General features: G+C 37.1%; 1 long non-coding RNA gene and 1 pseudogene across 1 annotated transcript in view; one reads left to right on the top strand and one right to left on the bottom strand.

The window, feature by feature from the left end:
- The window catches only part of LOC132659718 (uncharacterized), a 98,212-nt gene that overhangs the window by 39,581 nt on the left and 44,744 nt on the right, over positions 1-13,887 (bottom strand). The gene's annotated exons all lie outside the window — the stretch shown is intronic.
- LOC114114659 (5S ribosomal RNA) lies at positions 6,463-6,578 on the top strand (annotated as a pseudogene).

Here is a 13,887-nt window from a genome sequence, read left to right as displayed (position 1 = left end):
TAGTTAACAGAATCATGCTTATCCCACTGAGACTTATAGCTTATGAATGGATCTTCATTTGGATATTTTAAGGGTAGACCTCCACTCTTAAAATATCCATATTAGAAAATGAGTATATATCCACGTTAGAAAATAATTTTGAAAAACAATGAGTATATATCCATATTAGAAAATAATTTTGAAAAAAAATGAGGCTTCTTTTAAATGGGATACTAAGTAATTTACCAAACTCCATATCTGACCACTGCATAATTTCTGTTATTTTAAAATTTTGGGAATGCATGTAAGAATTAAAGATTTTAAAATTTAAAAAATAAAAAACTAAAAAAATAAAATAAAATAAAAATAAAAAAATAAAAAATAAAAAAAAATAAATAAAAAAAGAAAGAAAAGAAAAAAAAATGTTTCTCAAGTACTATAATCATCAGTTGACAATGCTTTTGAAAGTTAATAAAAATCAGCCTTTTTTTTGGTATTGCTTTAATTGCAGTGGACATTAAACTCTCATATACTGCCTATAGTATTATAAATATGAAAAACTGTCAAAAATTTTTTCATGAGGTACTCTTCATATACATATATATCTGTTTAATAACATGATTTGCTCTGGATGCTGAATGGCTTTAAAATGTATGACTTACAGCTCTATTGCCATATGAAAGCCCACTTTTAAAACTTCAGTTACAGGGTTTCCCAGAGGTTTCTGTCAAAATTCTAACATACTGCTTTGGGAAGATATTCAATTAGAATTCAGCAAATTATGGCCACAGGCCAAATCTAGCCCACTGCCTTTTTGTACCTGAAGTTTTAATGGGAAACAGCCTCACCTATTCATTTACATTGTGCTTAGAGCTGTTTTGGTGTCACAGGGACAGAGTTGAGTAGGTGCAACAGAGTCTGAAGGGCCTAAAATTGAAAAATATTTACTATCAATCTGGCCCCTTACTGAGAGAAAGTTGCTGACTCTGTATTAAAGCATTAGTAACAAATAATTTTGACTATGATTATGAGATTCAATATATACTACTTTGCAGAGAAGCAGGCAAAAGAGAACCTAAAAGGACAATATCGACATCCATGGCTGTAGGTACTAACATCCTGGAAAGGCATATGACTTCCATCCAAGTTATAGGCTACCCCAGAGTAAAATGAGAGAGTAGAGGTGAATTCAATGGGAGTAACCAAAAACAAACAAACAAACAAACAAAAACGGGGAGGAGGGGAATTTCCTGATAACTCAGTTGGTAAAGAATTTGCTTGCAATGCAGGAGACCCTGGTAGATCCCTGGATCGGGAGAAAGGATAGGCTACCCACTCCAGTATGCTTGGACTTCCTTTGTGGCTCTGCTGGTAAAGATTCCATCTCCAATGAGGGAGACCTGGGTTCCATCCCTGGGTTGGGAACATCCCCTGGAGAAGGGAAAGGCTATCCGCTCCAGTGTTCTGGTCTGGAAAATTCCATGGACTGCATAGTCCATGGGGTCACAAAGAGTCGGACATGACTAAGCGACTTTCACTTTTCACACCAAAAAAAAATCAACTTTAGCCATTAATTATTTTGCCAATCAGTGCCTTGCTAAAGAAAGCAGCAAAGTTAAAAAGTGGGGGAGTAGAAGGTATAGACTACTGGCTATAAGATAGGCTCAAATGTATATTATACAAAGCAGGGAATAGAGCCAATATTTTGCAATAACTGTAAATGGAAAGTAACCTTTAAAATTATATAAAAACTTTAAAAATTAAATACAGGTTCTTTAGTAAATTTGAGTCACTGTTAATTACTATGGCTATTTAGTGGTACCCTGATTACATGCATACTTCTTCCACATCAAGAGAAATAACAAAATATCAAAAAGAATACACCTTTTCATTCTCTGTTAAATAAAATAAGATACAAAAAAAGGAACTTAAAGAGAAATTTAACTACCGTTGTTTTACGCTTGGGCCGTCACACATTTTAGTAGCTTATCCATATTCATAGAAATTTTAAGTTCAAGAATAGTTTTAGTTTTATAGCATCTTAATAAGCAATTCCAAGCATTTTAGAGAGTTTTATCATAAAATTTAATAATACATAAGAATAGCATTTTCTGCTGTCATCAACATATGAAAACACAGAAAAGCAAGTTCAGATAGGTGATCTCATTGCAACCCCCCAAACTGAAATACAATTATCAGCTAGGATTTACATTTCCTTTTTGGGAAAATGTGAACATATGTTTGTAATAAAGAGATTTAAAAAAAAAATCAAAGTATGTGGAAAGAAAAAATTTTAATTTCCTGTTAAATTCCTGGAAAAAAGGGTAGAAAAGTAAAAAAAAAAAATTCACAAGCTAACTATGCATGAGTTTAAAGTGTTTCAGATTATTGGCAAAAATTTTTGGAATTGAGACAGACATCACAGCACAGGTATACCACTAGGGCAACTGCTGCTGCATGTTCTGTGCCAGCAGGGGGATGAAACGGCCAGAGCAGAAAGTCAACAAAAAGCCATACAACATCAGCTTTCAACCAAGATGGATGAGCAGTATGAAACAGTTTAACTTCCTGCCTTGAAATACTAAAAACCATTTAAGTAGTTGAAACAATCATTTTAAGATATTGGACAATAGGCAGCACAGAACAGTTCTTTCTGAGAGAAGGCAAAAAAATGAGATGAGTCCTATGGCTAGCCTAGCTTACTGAGTTCAGTGGGTTTCCTTAACATAAAGCTGGGATCCTCAAAGATCTTTATTGTGTGACTGGGATAGCTAGGACATAGCTATCAATTTGAGCTTGATTGATACCACAAAACACTTTTGCAAAGGGGTTATACAAATTTACACTCCCAGCAGCAGTATATGAGAGTTTTTTTTTATTTTTTCACTTGAACAGTTTTTGGTATATATCCGTTTCTCATTGAGATTTTGATGTGCATTTCCTTAAGAATCTTTTCAAAGTTTTATTAGCTTTTTGATGATGTGTCCATACTTCTTTTGTGTGTGTGTGTGTGTATGTGTGTGTATATGTGTATATATATATATATATATATATATATATATATATAAATTTTGGTTTGACCTTTTTCTTATTCAAACTGATTTGCAGGAAGTTCTATACTTCTTAAGTCTACTGTAGACTTAAGCTATTTGCTCTTTTTACTCAAAATACCTTTTCTATTTCCTGGTTTGCCTTTTCATTAATTTTACTTGTGTCTTTTGAGCAACAGAAATTTGTAATTCTATTAACAACTAATTTGAGAAGAATGTTTTACTTAATATATTTTAGCCTCTGTTCAAGAAATATTTACCTTTAGCATGGTAAAGGATTTTAAAATAATCTCAGAAAGTAATAGCTAGACAGAATTTAATATAGTAGATTTCAACAACAATTAGCAAGTTGATCTGATAGACTAGAAAGAAACCCTGTGCCAAATGATGAGATAAAATATGTTTTATAAGCATGCATTCTTTAAATCTCTTTCATAATAGCTTCATAAAAACAGCTACTGCCAACTGATACATGCCAATATTGTTTGGATTTTCAACTACTTCTCCTAGTGCTACATAATTATTAGATGCATGATTGGGCATCCAAGTTATAACAGGTGGTAGTTTTATTAAGTATTTTGATGTATAACATGTATAACATGGATTACCTCCTTTTTTCACTGCCAGGCTTCTAACATCATCTATCCACAAATCAGGGTTGGTTTATAATCCCGCAGTAACAAAAAGAATCAAATCTCAGTGGGTTAACACAACAAAAATGTATTTCATGCTGGTGCCACATAACAGTGCAATTAAGCATTGAGCCACAGTGATTATTAGACACTTAGCAGTACAATACAAGCTTCATAACAACTTGAAAGAATTGGAAGTATTTTGTTAAATAGCACTACTGACTACTTCATATAAAAGAAACATTATAAAAAGTTATCAATTAATAGATTATACAACATATCAGAAGGAATTACACAGAACTGAGGAATTACATGAACTGAATTACACAGAACTGAGCAAAAGTCAGCTAAATTTAAAAGCTGGAAATGAACAGTAGGAAACGAATATCCACATCCAAAAATATCTAGCTAAAAAATAATCATGCAGAATCTTGCAAATAACTCATGATCCCAAATAAGCTATAATAGAGATTGAAACATATTAACAACTAAATTAATAATGAAAATACAATATGTCCATACTTGCTAAATATAGGAAAAGCTGTAGTTTCATCAAACGTTTTGATCTTAAACGCTTATATGAGAAAAGAATAAACACCACAGCAGGAGCATCAGCCCTTGCACACACTTGGATGGATGCAAAACCAATTCAGTAGTGTGATACCAACTCTTCTTGCCACACCACAGCCTCTAACCAAGACATGCACGCTAGGGGAAAAAGTGAAACCAGCACAGAAGTGCAGCCCCAAGCCCTCATAACCCAGCCATGCTCCAAATAAGGCAGAGACTTTCATGAAAATAGGGAGAAACCCAATTCTCTCAAGATTTCTACTTCATGTCCTTGGACTCACCTCTGTCCTTGATAAGGCCATTGAGCGTAAAGGAAACCTATGGTTCTAGACACCTGCTTCTAGATCTATCCTCTCCAACTTCAGCCCTACCTCACACCAAGGCTGCAGCTGCCAGCACACCTCCAGGGAAGACACAGCCTGTACCTACTTCAGATCCAGCTTTCCCACCAAAGCCACTGGGCTTACTCAGATTGCACAGGGACACTTCCACACAAGTACATACCTTCAAAACCAGGATAGATAATTGTTTCACATAATTCCACAGAGACAGAAAAAATTAAACTGAGAAGTCAGAGGAATATATTTCATATGAAAGAATAGGGAAAAACTTGGGGAAAAGCCCTAATGAAATAGAGATAAATAGTTCAGCTGACAGAAAGTTCAAAGTAATAGTAATAAGAATGCTAACTAAACATAGGAATGGTTTAGACGAACATAGAATAAACGAACCTAATGATAATTTTAACAAAAACTAGAATATATGAAAAAATAATACAGTAATTGTAATAAAAACACTAGAGAGAATTTTCAGATTAGTTTTTCTTGTCTCATCATAGCAAAAAACTAGAACAATAGACTAGTTACAGCTCCAGCAGGCAGGATTTTTTAAGCAGACAGCATGCAATACACTCTCAAGACGCAAAAGCAGACTAAACCCTATAGGAGTGTCTCAACTCGTTTGACTTCCCTCTATACTTTTTGTCTCTTCCTTTTGGACATTCCTGGGTCTCGACTGGCTATTCCCCATGCAAATGGAGGCTTGTATCCATCACCAATCGGGGGAGGGGATGCAAATAGGGTGTGTGTTCAAGGCCAATCAGGGAAGGGGGTGTGTTTGGGTGTGTTTTCACATCAGAGGCTCTCATTCTGAGCTGCGGTTTTTCACAGGCTTTCTTTCCTTGTCCCCTTTGCGGGCTTTTTCTAGTTGCCACTTCCTCTAAGTGCCACTTTGGACTCCTTTTTCTCCTCTATCTAGTGAAATGAATAGCAAGATTAGGTGATATAGAAGAATTCATGAGTGATCTGGAAGATAGAATCCCTGAAATCAAATCACTCAATCAGAATATCAAAAAGAAGCAAGTTTTTAAAAATAAAAATAGTTTAAGGGACCTTTGAGACAACATCAAGTGTACTAACATTTGCATTATAAGTGTCCCAGAAAGAGAAGAAACATAAAAAGGGTTAGGAAATATATCTGATGAAATCATGGCTGAAAGCTTACCCAACCTGAAGAAGGAAACAGATGGCTGGAAAAATGAAGCACAGCGAGTCCAAAACAAGATTAACCCAGAGACAAAATGAAGACGTATCATAATTAAATGGCAAACATCCAAGCACAGAGAATTCTAAAGACAACAAGAGAGAAACAGAGACACACACAAGGGAACCACTAAATGACTGACTGCTGATTTTTCTGCAGAAACTTTGCAGGCCGGCAGAGTGACATGATATATTTAAAGTCCTGAAAGGGAAAAACCTACAATTTAAATATTCTACCCAGCAAGGTTATTATTCAGACTTGGAGAAATAAAGAACTCCTAAGACAAACAAAAAGTGAAATAATTCATCAATATTAATTCTAAGCTAATCTTATAAGAAGCTTTAAAACCTCTCCTTAAGTGAAAAAGAAAAGGCTACAACAAGGAAAAAAAAAAAGTAGGAAGGGAAAAATTCCACTGGGCACTATGTTTTATTAAAATGATGTAAAAACATTGGAAAATGCAACATATAATCTCATTAAACTAAAAAATATATATATTATTGTAATTATATGAAACTAAATCCATGCAGAAAAAAACAAAACAACTGTAGTTTAATCAGGAAACAATACACAGAAATAATTTGAACACTAACACTCCAGGGAAACCATTCAATATCATAGTAATCCGAGTCTATGACCCAACCAGTAATGCTGAAGAAGCTGAAATTGAACGGTTCTATGAAGACCTAGTCTCCGGCCACACCACCCTTAACGCGCCCGATCTCTGATCTTGGAAGCTAAGCAGGGACAGGCTTGGTTAGTACTTGGATGGGAGACTGCCTGGGAATACCGGGTGCTGTAGGCTTTATTTTTTCTTTTGGGCTTCCCTGGTGGCTCAGAGCTTAAAGCGTCTGCCTGCATTGCAGGAGACCTGGGTTCGATCCCTGGGTCGGGAAGATCTCCTGGAGAAGGGAATGGAAACCCACTCCAGCATTCTTGCCTGGAGAATCCCATGGATGGAGGAGCCTGGTGAGCTACAGTCCATAGGGTCGCAAAGAGTTGGACACGACTGAGCAACTTCACTTAAGACCATCAAGAACTAACACCAAAAAAAGTTGCCCTTTCTCATTATAAGGGACTGGAAGGCAAAAGAAGGAAGTCACAAGATACTTGGAGTAGCAGGCAAATTTGCCTTGGAGTAGAGAATGAAGCAGGGCAAAGGCTAATAGATTTTGCCAAGAGAATGTATTGCTCAAAGCAAATACCCTCTTCCAACAACATGAGAAGACTCTACACGTGGACATCACCAGATGGTCAATACCAAAATCAGGTTGATTACATTCTTTGCAGCCAAAGGTGGAGAAGCACTATACAGTCAGCAAAAACAAGACCTGGAGCTGACTGTGGCTCAGATCATGAAATCTATATTGCCAAATTCAGACTTAAATTGAGGAAAGTAGGGAAAACCACTAGACCATTCAGGTATGACCAAAATCAAATCCCTTACAATTATACAGTGGAAGTGACAAACAGATTCAAGGGATTAGATCTGATAGACAGAGTGCCTGAAGATCTATGCACAGAGGTTCATGACATTGTACAGGAGACAGGGATCAAGACCATACCCAAGAAAAAGAAATGCAAAAAGACAAAATGGTTGTCTGAGGAGGCCTTACAAATACAAGGTCTTCATGACTCAGATAATCACAATGGTATCATCACTCACCTAGTGCCAGATATCCTGGAATGTGAAGTGAAGTAGGCCTTAGGAAGCATAACTACGAACAAAGATAGTGGAGGTGATGGAGTTCCAGTTGAGCTATTTCTAATCCTGAAAGATGATGGTGTGAAAGTGCTGCACTCACTATGCCAGCAAATTTGGAAAACTCAGCAGTGGCCACAGGACTGGAAAAGGTCAGGTTTCATTGCAATCCCAAAGAAAGACAATGCCAAAAAATGCTCAAACTACCGCACAATTGCACTCATCTCACACACTAGCAAAATAATGCTCAAAATTCTCGAAGCCAGGCTTCAACAATACCTGAACCCTGAACTTCCAGATGCTTGAGCTGGATTTTTAAAAGGCAGAGGAACCAGAGATCAAATTGCCAACATCTGTTGGCTCATCGAAAAAGCAAGAGAACTGCAGAGAAACATCTTGTTATGCTTTCATTGACTATGCCAAAGCATTTGATTGTGTACATCACAACAAACTGTGGAAAATTCTTTAAGAGATGGGACTACCAGACTACCTGACCTTCCTCCTGAGAAATCTGCATGCAGGTCAAGAGGCAACAGTTAGAACTGGACATGGAAGAACAGACTCGTTCCAAATTAGGAAAAGAGTATGTCAAGGAAGGCTGTATATTGTCACCCTGCTTATTTAACTTACACGCACTGTTTATCATGAGAAATGCTGGATTGGATGAAGCACAAGCTGGAATCAATATTGCCGCTAGAAATATCAATAACCTCAGATATGCAGATGACACCACCATTATGGCAGAAAGCAAAGAACTAAAGATCCCCCTGATGAAAATGAAAGAGGAGAGTGAAAAAGCTGGCTTAAAACTCAATACTCAGAGAACTAGATCATGGCATCTAGTCCCATCACTTCATGGCATATAGCTGGGGAAATAGGGAAAGACTTTATTTTGGGGGGCTCCAAAATCACTGCAGATGGTTACTTCAGCCATGAAATTAAAAGATGCTTGCTCCTTGGAAGAAAAGTTATGACCAACCTAGACAGCATATTAAAAAGCAGAGACGATAGTTTGCCAAGAAAGGTTCCTCTAGTCAAAGCCATGATTTTTCCAGCAGTCATGTACGGATGTGAGAGTTGGACTATAAAGAAAGCTGAGCATAGAAGAAGTGATTCATTTGAACTGTGGTGTTGGAGAAGACTCTTGAGAGTCCCTTGGACAGCAAGGAGATCCAACCAGTCCATCCTAAAGGAAATCAGTCCTGAATATTCATTGGAAGGACTGATGCTGAAGCTGAAACTCCAGTACTTTGGCCACCTGATGTGAAGAACTGACTCATTTGAAAAAATCCTGATGCTGGGAAAGATTGAGTGCCAGAGGAGAAGGGAGACAAGACAGAGATGAGATGATTGGATGAATCACTGATTCAATGGATACGAGTTTGAATAAACTCCGGGATTTGGTGATGGACAAGGAGGCCTGGTGTGCTGCAGTCCATGGGGTCACGAAGAGTTGGACACAATTGAGTGACTAAACTGAACTGAACTCAAGGGAGGGGGGAAATTAAAATGTAGACACACATTAAAATATCAATATTACAATGTAATAATATGGAGTTGTCTGAGTAGTGAAGATCAAATTTTGGAAATAGACTTTGTTACATTGCTTCTCTGAGTTTTAATTCTACCAGGAGAGCAACAAGTCTCTCAAAGGTGTTTTTTGGTGAGGGAGACTCTGACAAAACACTGAAATATATACACGACCATGTGTAAAACAGCTAGATAGTGGGAAGTTACTGTAAAACACAGGGAGCTCAGCCCAGCACTCTGTGCTTATATAGAAGTGTAGGGTGGTGGGGGATCGGTGGGAGGGAGACTCCCAGAGGGAGGGGATATTATGGCTGATTCACATTGTTGCACAGCTGAAACCAACACAATACTGTAAAGCAACTATCCTCCAATTAAACGTTTTTTAAAAGCAAAATGCTATTTTACAGTTGCATAAATACAATTATTGCTTGAAAATATTCTGAAGCTACAAGTAAAGGAAAGTGAGTAGAATTTATCAGTTGCAGAACAATGATTGCCTAATGGTGACAAATGGAAATGTGGAAAACTTTGGGCTGCAAAGCTGATCTGGTCCACAGGGCCTAGAGCAGAGCCAAGTCAGGTGACACACTCCACCATACAAATTGCTGCAATACTCTCCAGCACAGCTTGCTTTATACATAATAGTAGAGTCCTCCTTTCTTCTTCACCCCTAAACCCAAGTGCCAAATATTATAATCTATACCTTCACAGAGGAAGAACAGGTTCTTTGGGTTTCTGCCCACACTTCAGTTAAATACCAAAAGCTGTCAGAACACTCTTTAGTACAATGGTTTTTACTGCTGTATTCAGAGTCCTTGAAATGGAAACAAATCTTTTCTCTTAACAAAGAAATTAAGAAGATAAAAATTGAGTTTAAAGTGGATTTAAAATTGAGGTACCTTTAGAGATGTTTTGTTATTTCAACTCTGTGAAATACAAAAGTTGAAGAAAGATCAATAAAATTTAAAGGAACTATGAAATTGATTTGACTTCATTCAATTCTAAGTGGCAGCCTTAAGTAAGCCTTTCTCTTTCTTATAAATTATCTTGAGCAGAGCTCTTTATGAAATAACTTGCCATTTGCTGAAATCCTGCCTTGGTGTTTTACTCTGTTAGTGAATATCTTCCATTAAGGTTGAGTCAATTACAGAGCACAGATGTTGTTTAAAACGTTTTGCTTCTTGCTGCCACAAAGTTCAAATGTATGAGAGAACTTTGTTTGGGTTGACCGAGTTTTTGTCTTGAGATACTTGAAGTCTTGGAGAAGACTTTTGAAGCCCCTGATGCTCATCCTTACACCCCTCTTCAGGCTACAGCTGAGAAAGTAATAAATTAACTTCAAGGATTTTTCACATGGTGTAGTATTTCTCTATCTAGTGGCACAGTACATAGTAACAAAGGAATTTTGCAGCACAAATTGTTCATTTTGCCTCAATTTGCAAAATTAATATAAGATAAACAGTAACTTAAGTAAATCTCTCAACTTACTACAGAGCTAACAATTTAATTTTTACTAATAGATTTTCATGCAGTTTACATTTAATTGCATAGGATTCTGTTGGTTTGACATTTCTTTGGCTAGAGTATTTCTGGCCAGAATATTTTATAGTATTCTGATCATATTTTCACATGTTGATTTCATGTGTTATAGTGTATATCATATTTCTATTTCCTCTCTGGATACTAACTTCAACATTTTAGAATGATCAACCAGTTACAAATCCTATCTGAGAGGAGACAAAGAAAATAATGAAGAAAAGTATCAATACACTTTATACTCTTGATTAGAGATAAACATTTCTGAGACATAATCCCAAATAGATTAACATTCAATTTCCATAAATGTGAACTAGAACAGTGAGAGTAGGGACACAAACTCCCGCAACTAGGGATTTCCCACAATTGGTCTATTTTGTGTACATTGGTCTCATTTGTGTACAAACATAGTGTTCCTGTCAGCAATGGATAGTTAGATTGTTATTCAATTCAGCCTCATATGTGAGTATAAATTAATATGCCTGACAATTTCTAAAGGTAACTTAGTGAAGCCCTTGACAAATATGTTTTCAAAGTCTGTCTATGAATAAGATGTGATTTCAGGCCACTCTCCCTTCCCCTTGCTAATGGAGTACTGTGACAGCAGAGATTCTCCAGAAGAGCAAGAATAACCTATGTCACACAGACTCAACTTGAGAACACTGTATTTTCAAAGCAGATTTACTTTCCTGGTTCAGTTTACTTGAGGTGAACAGTCAAACGTGTTGGTTCCCCTTGGAGACTGAAACCTGAACTTTGTTGGATGCCAGGATAAATGACCCTTTTATTGCTGTTTCTGTGGGTCACTGTCCACAGCACTGATGGGCTGTATTTGTTTTCAAATGAAAGCTAACTGTACAGTCTGGCTATCCTAAATATATTAAACAATAATAATTTTTATTAATCCCATTGTTAATATACTGAACACTTTCAAAATGATTTCAGTTGACTCAATAAATTGGTGAGACCTTAAACTTGACCATTAAAAAAAAACAATTTGAGAAGTTTTTATTATTTATTAATGACCATAAAAATCACCTTTCTGTATAAAATGACACACTTTTCCCCTAAGAGTCATCCAAAGGAGGATTCTACTAATGATTATCAAAATGCATAGTGCTTTTTAAAATTTCATGTACTCTGAGATTATTCTAATTTCCACTCTGTTTGCCAGCATTTAATTGTTTCGTTATATAAATAGAGGAATAGCCTCGTCAGGTACACATCAGTCAAATCCCTAAGAATGTCATGATTTATTAGCTATTACCTTAGTCTCCAATTGGAAGAAACACTGTTGCCTAGTACAATAATTATGCCTCCCTTACTTCTCACAGCTAAGTTCTGCTTCCCAAGCTATGCCATTCTGGATTCCCATCCTTCCCATCGAGACTGGACACCTAATTACATAGCAACACTTCTTACTGTCTCTGGACTGCAGTCACTAGCCATCACTTCTTTCTTCAAAGTTCAGATGTTTCACTTATTAAGGCATTCTTTACCATACCAATAATAATTTTAAAATGTCTTCTGGGCTTATTTCGTAAAAATAGAAAGATTGTTTTTTCCTAGGTATTATAGAATCAATTTATTCTAACTTTTCAACTCCTAAGGCTTCTGAGTCCTTCTTCAACACTTTGTCAAATGTACAATATCTCAATCTCATTTACGGTCAACTGTTGTCATGCTCAGGCTTCAAGGAGCCATTCCATAAAATTATTAGGTAAATTTACATCTATTTTTGCCAATATTTCATATCCTGAGTCATGGCTAAATACCTTCCTGAATAAATTCTCTTCTGCTTAGCTTTATCTTTCCATCTGCTGCTCTTTATGATCCATGACCACACATATGTGCTCAGTGGCTGGTGGTTCTTATTTTGAGGTGTCCTGGTTTACTATAGGATTGCTTTCCAGCCCATTTGGAATGTGCTGAAAGCTGATTCTGGTTATTGGGCTGGAGGCAATAGGTGGTGATGGATTTCAGGAGAACAGTGTTTTATTGGACATGTGCTTAGGTGAGGTCTTTGCAGAATCTCCATGCAAAGGGGAAGCTATGGTAAGTGGCAAGGGACTGTCTGTACTAGGCAAGAGGGGTAAGAAACATTTGAAGAATCTCAGGTTTACCCACTTGCATTTTCCAAATCTAATCAATGTTTCTATTATGATGCTAGCATTAACATCAAAAACGTTTAGAGGCTTCTAATTTAATATCCATGAAGGTTTGATAACCTTATGATCCTGTACCTAGACCTGAATTTGATCATAATCTGTGAGTCGATATCATACTGGGATTGTTTTTTTTTCCTTTGGGAACTTTTTTAAATTGTAGAGAATCTATGGGGTTTAGAACATTTCTATGTGTAGCACTAGAGCCAGACATCCTGGAATGTGAAGTCAAGTGGGCCTTGGAAAGCATCACTATGAACAAAGCTAGAGGAGGTGATGGAATTCCAGTTGAGCTATTTCAAATCCTGAAAGATGATGCTGTGAAAGTGCTGCACTCAATATACCAGCAAATTTGGAAAACTCAGCAGTGACCACAGGACTGGAAAAGGTCAGTTTTTATTCCAATCCCAAAGAAAGGCAATGCCAAAGAATGCTCAAACTACCACACAATTGCACTCATCTCACACGCTAGTAAGGTAATTCTCAAAATTCTCCAAGCCAGGCTTCAGCAGTACATGAACCATGAACTTCCAGATGTTCAAGCTGGTTTTAGAAAAGGCAGAGGAACCAGAGACCAAATTGCCAGCATCCACTGGATCATGGAAAAAGCAAGAGAGTTCAGGCTATGGTTTTTCCAGTGGTTACGTATGGATGTGAGATTTGGACTGTGAAGAAAGCTGAGTGCTCAAGAATTGATGCTTTTGAACTGTGGTGTTGGAGAAGACTCTTGAGGGTCCCTTGGACTGCAAGGAGATCCAACCACTCCATTCTAAAGGAATCAGTCCTGGGTATTCATTGGAAGGACTGATGCTAAAGCTGAAACTCCAGTACATTGGCCACCTCATGCGAAGAGTTGACTCATTGGAAAAGACTGATGCTGGGAGCAACTGTGGGCAGGAGAAGAAGGGGACGACAGAGGATGAGATGGCTGGATGGCATCACTGACTCAATGGACATGAGTTTGAGTAAACTCCAGGAGTTGGTGATGGACAGGGAGGCCTGGCGTGCTGAGATTCCTGGGGTCACAAAGAGTCAGACACGACTGAGTGACTGAACTGAACTATTAAAAAATCTCATCAAAGTTTGAGGAATTCTCCAGTGAAACTATCTAGGGTCTAGAGATTTTTTTCTGGGGGAATAAATGATAGCTATATGGATTAAATTAAATTTACTCAATCATA

Source organism: Ovis aries, chromosome 4 (assembly GCF_016772045.2).
Source record: "Ovis aries strain OAR_USU_Benz2616 breed Rambouillet chromosome 4, ARS-UI_Ramb_v3.0, whole genome shotgun sequence".
In the NCBI taxonomy this organism is placed as follows: Eukaryota; Metazoa; Chordata; class Mammalia; order Artiodactyla; family Bovidae; genus Ovis; species Ovis aries.
This window is presented reverse-complemented; position numbering and strand designations above follow the sequence as displayed.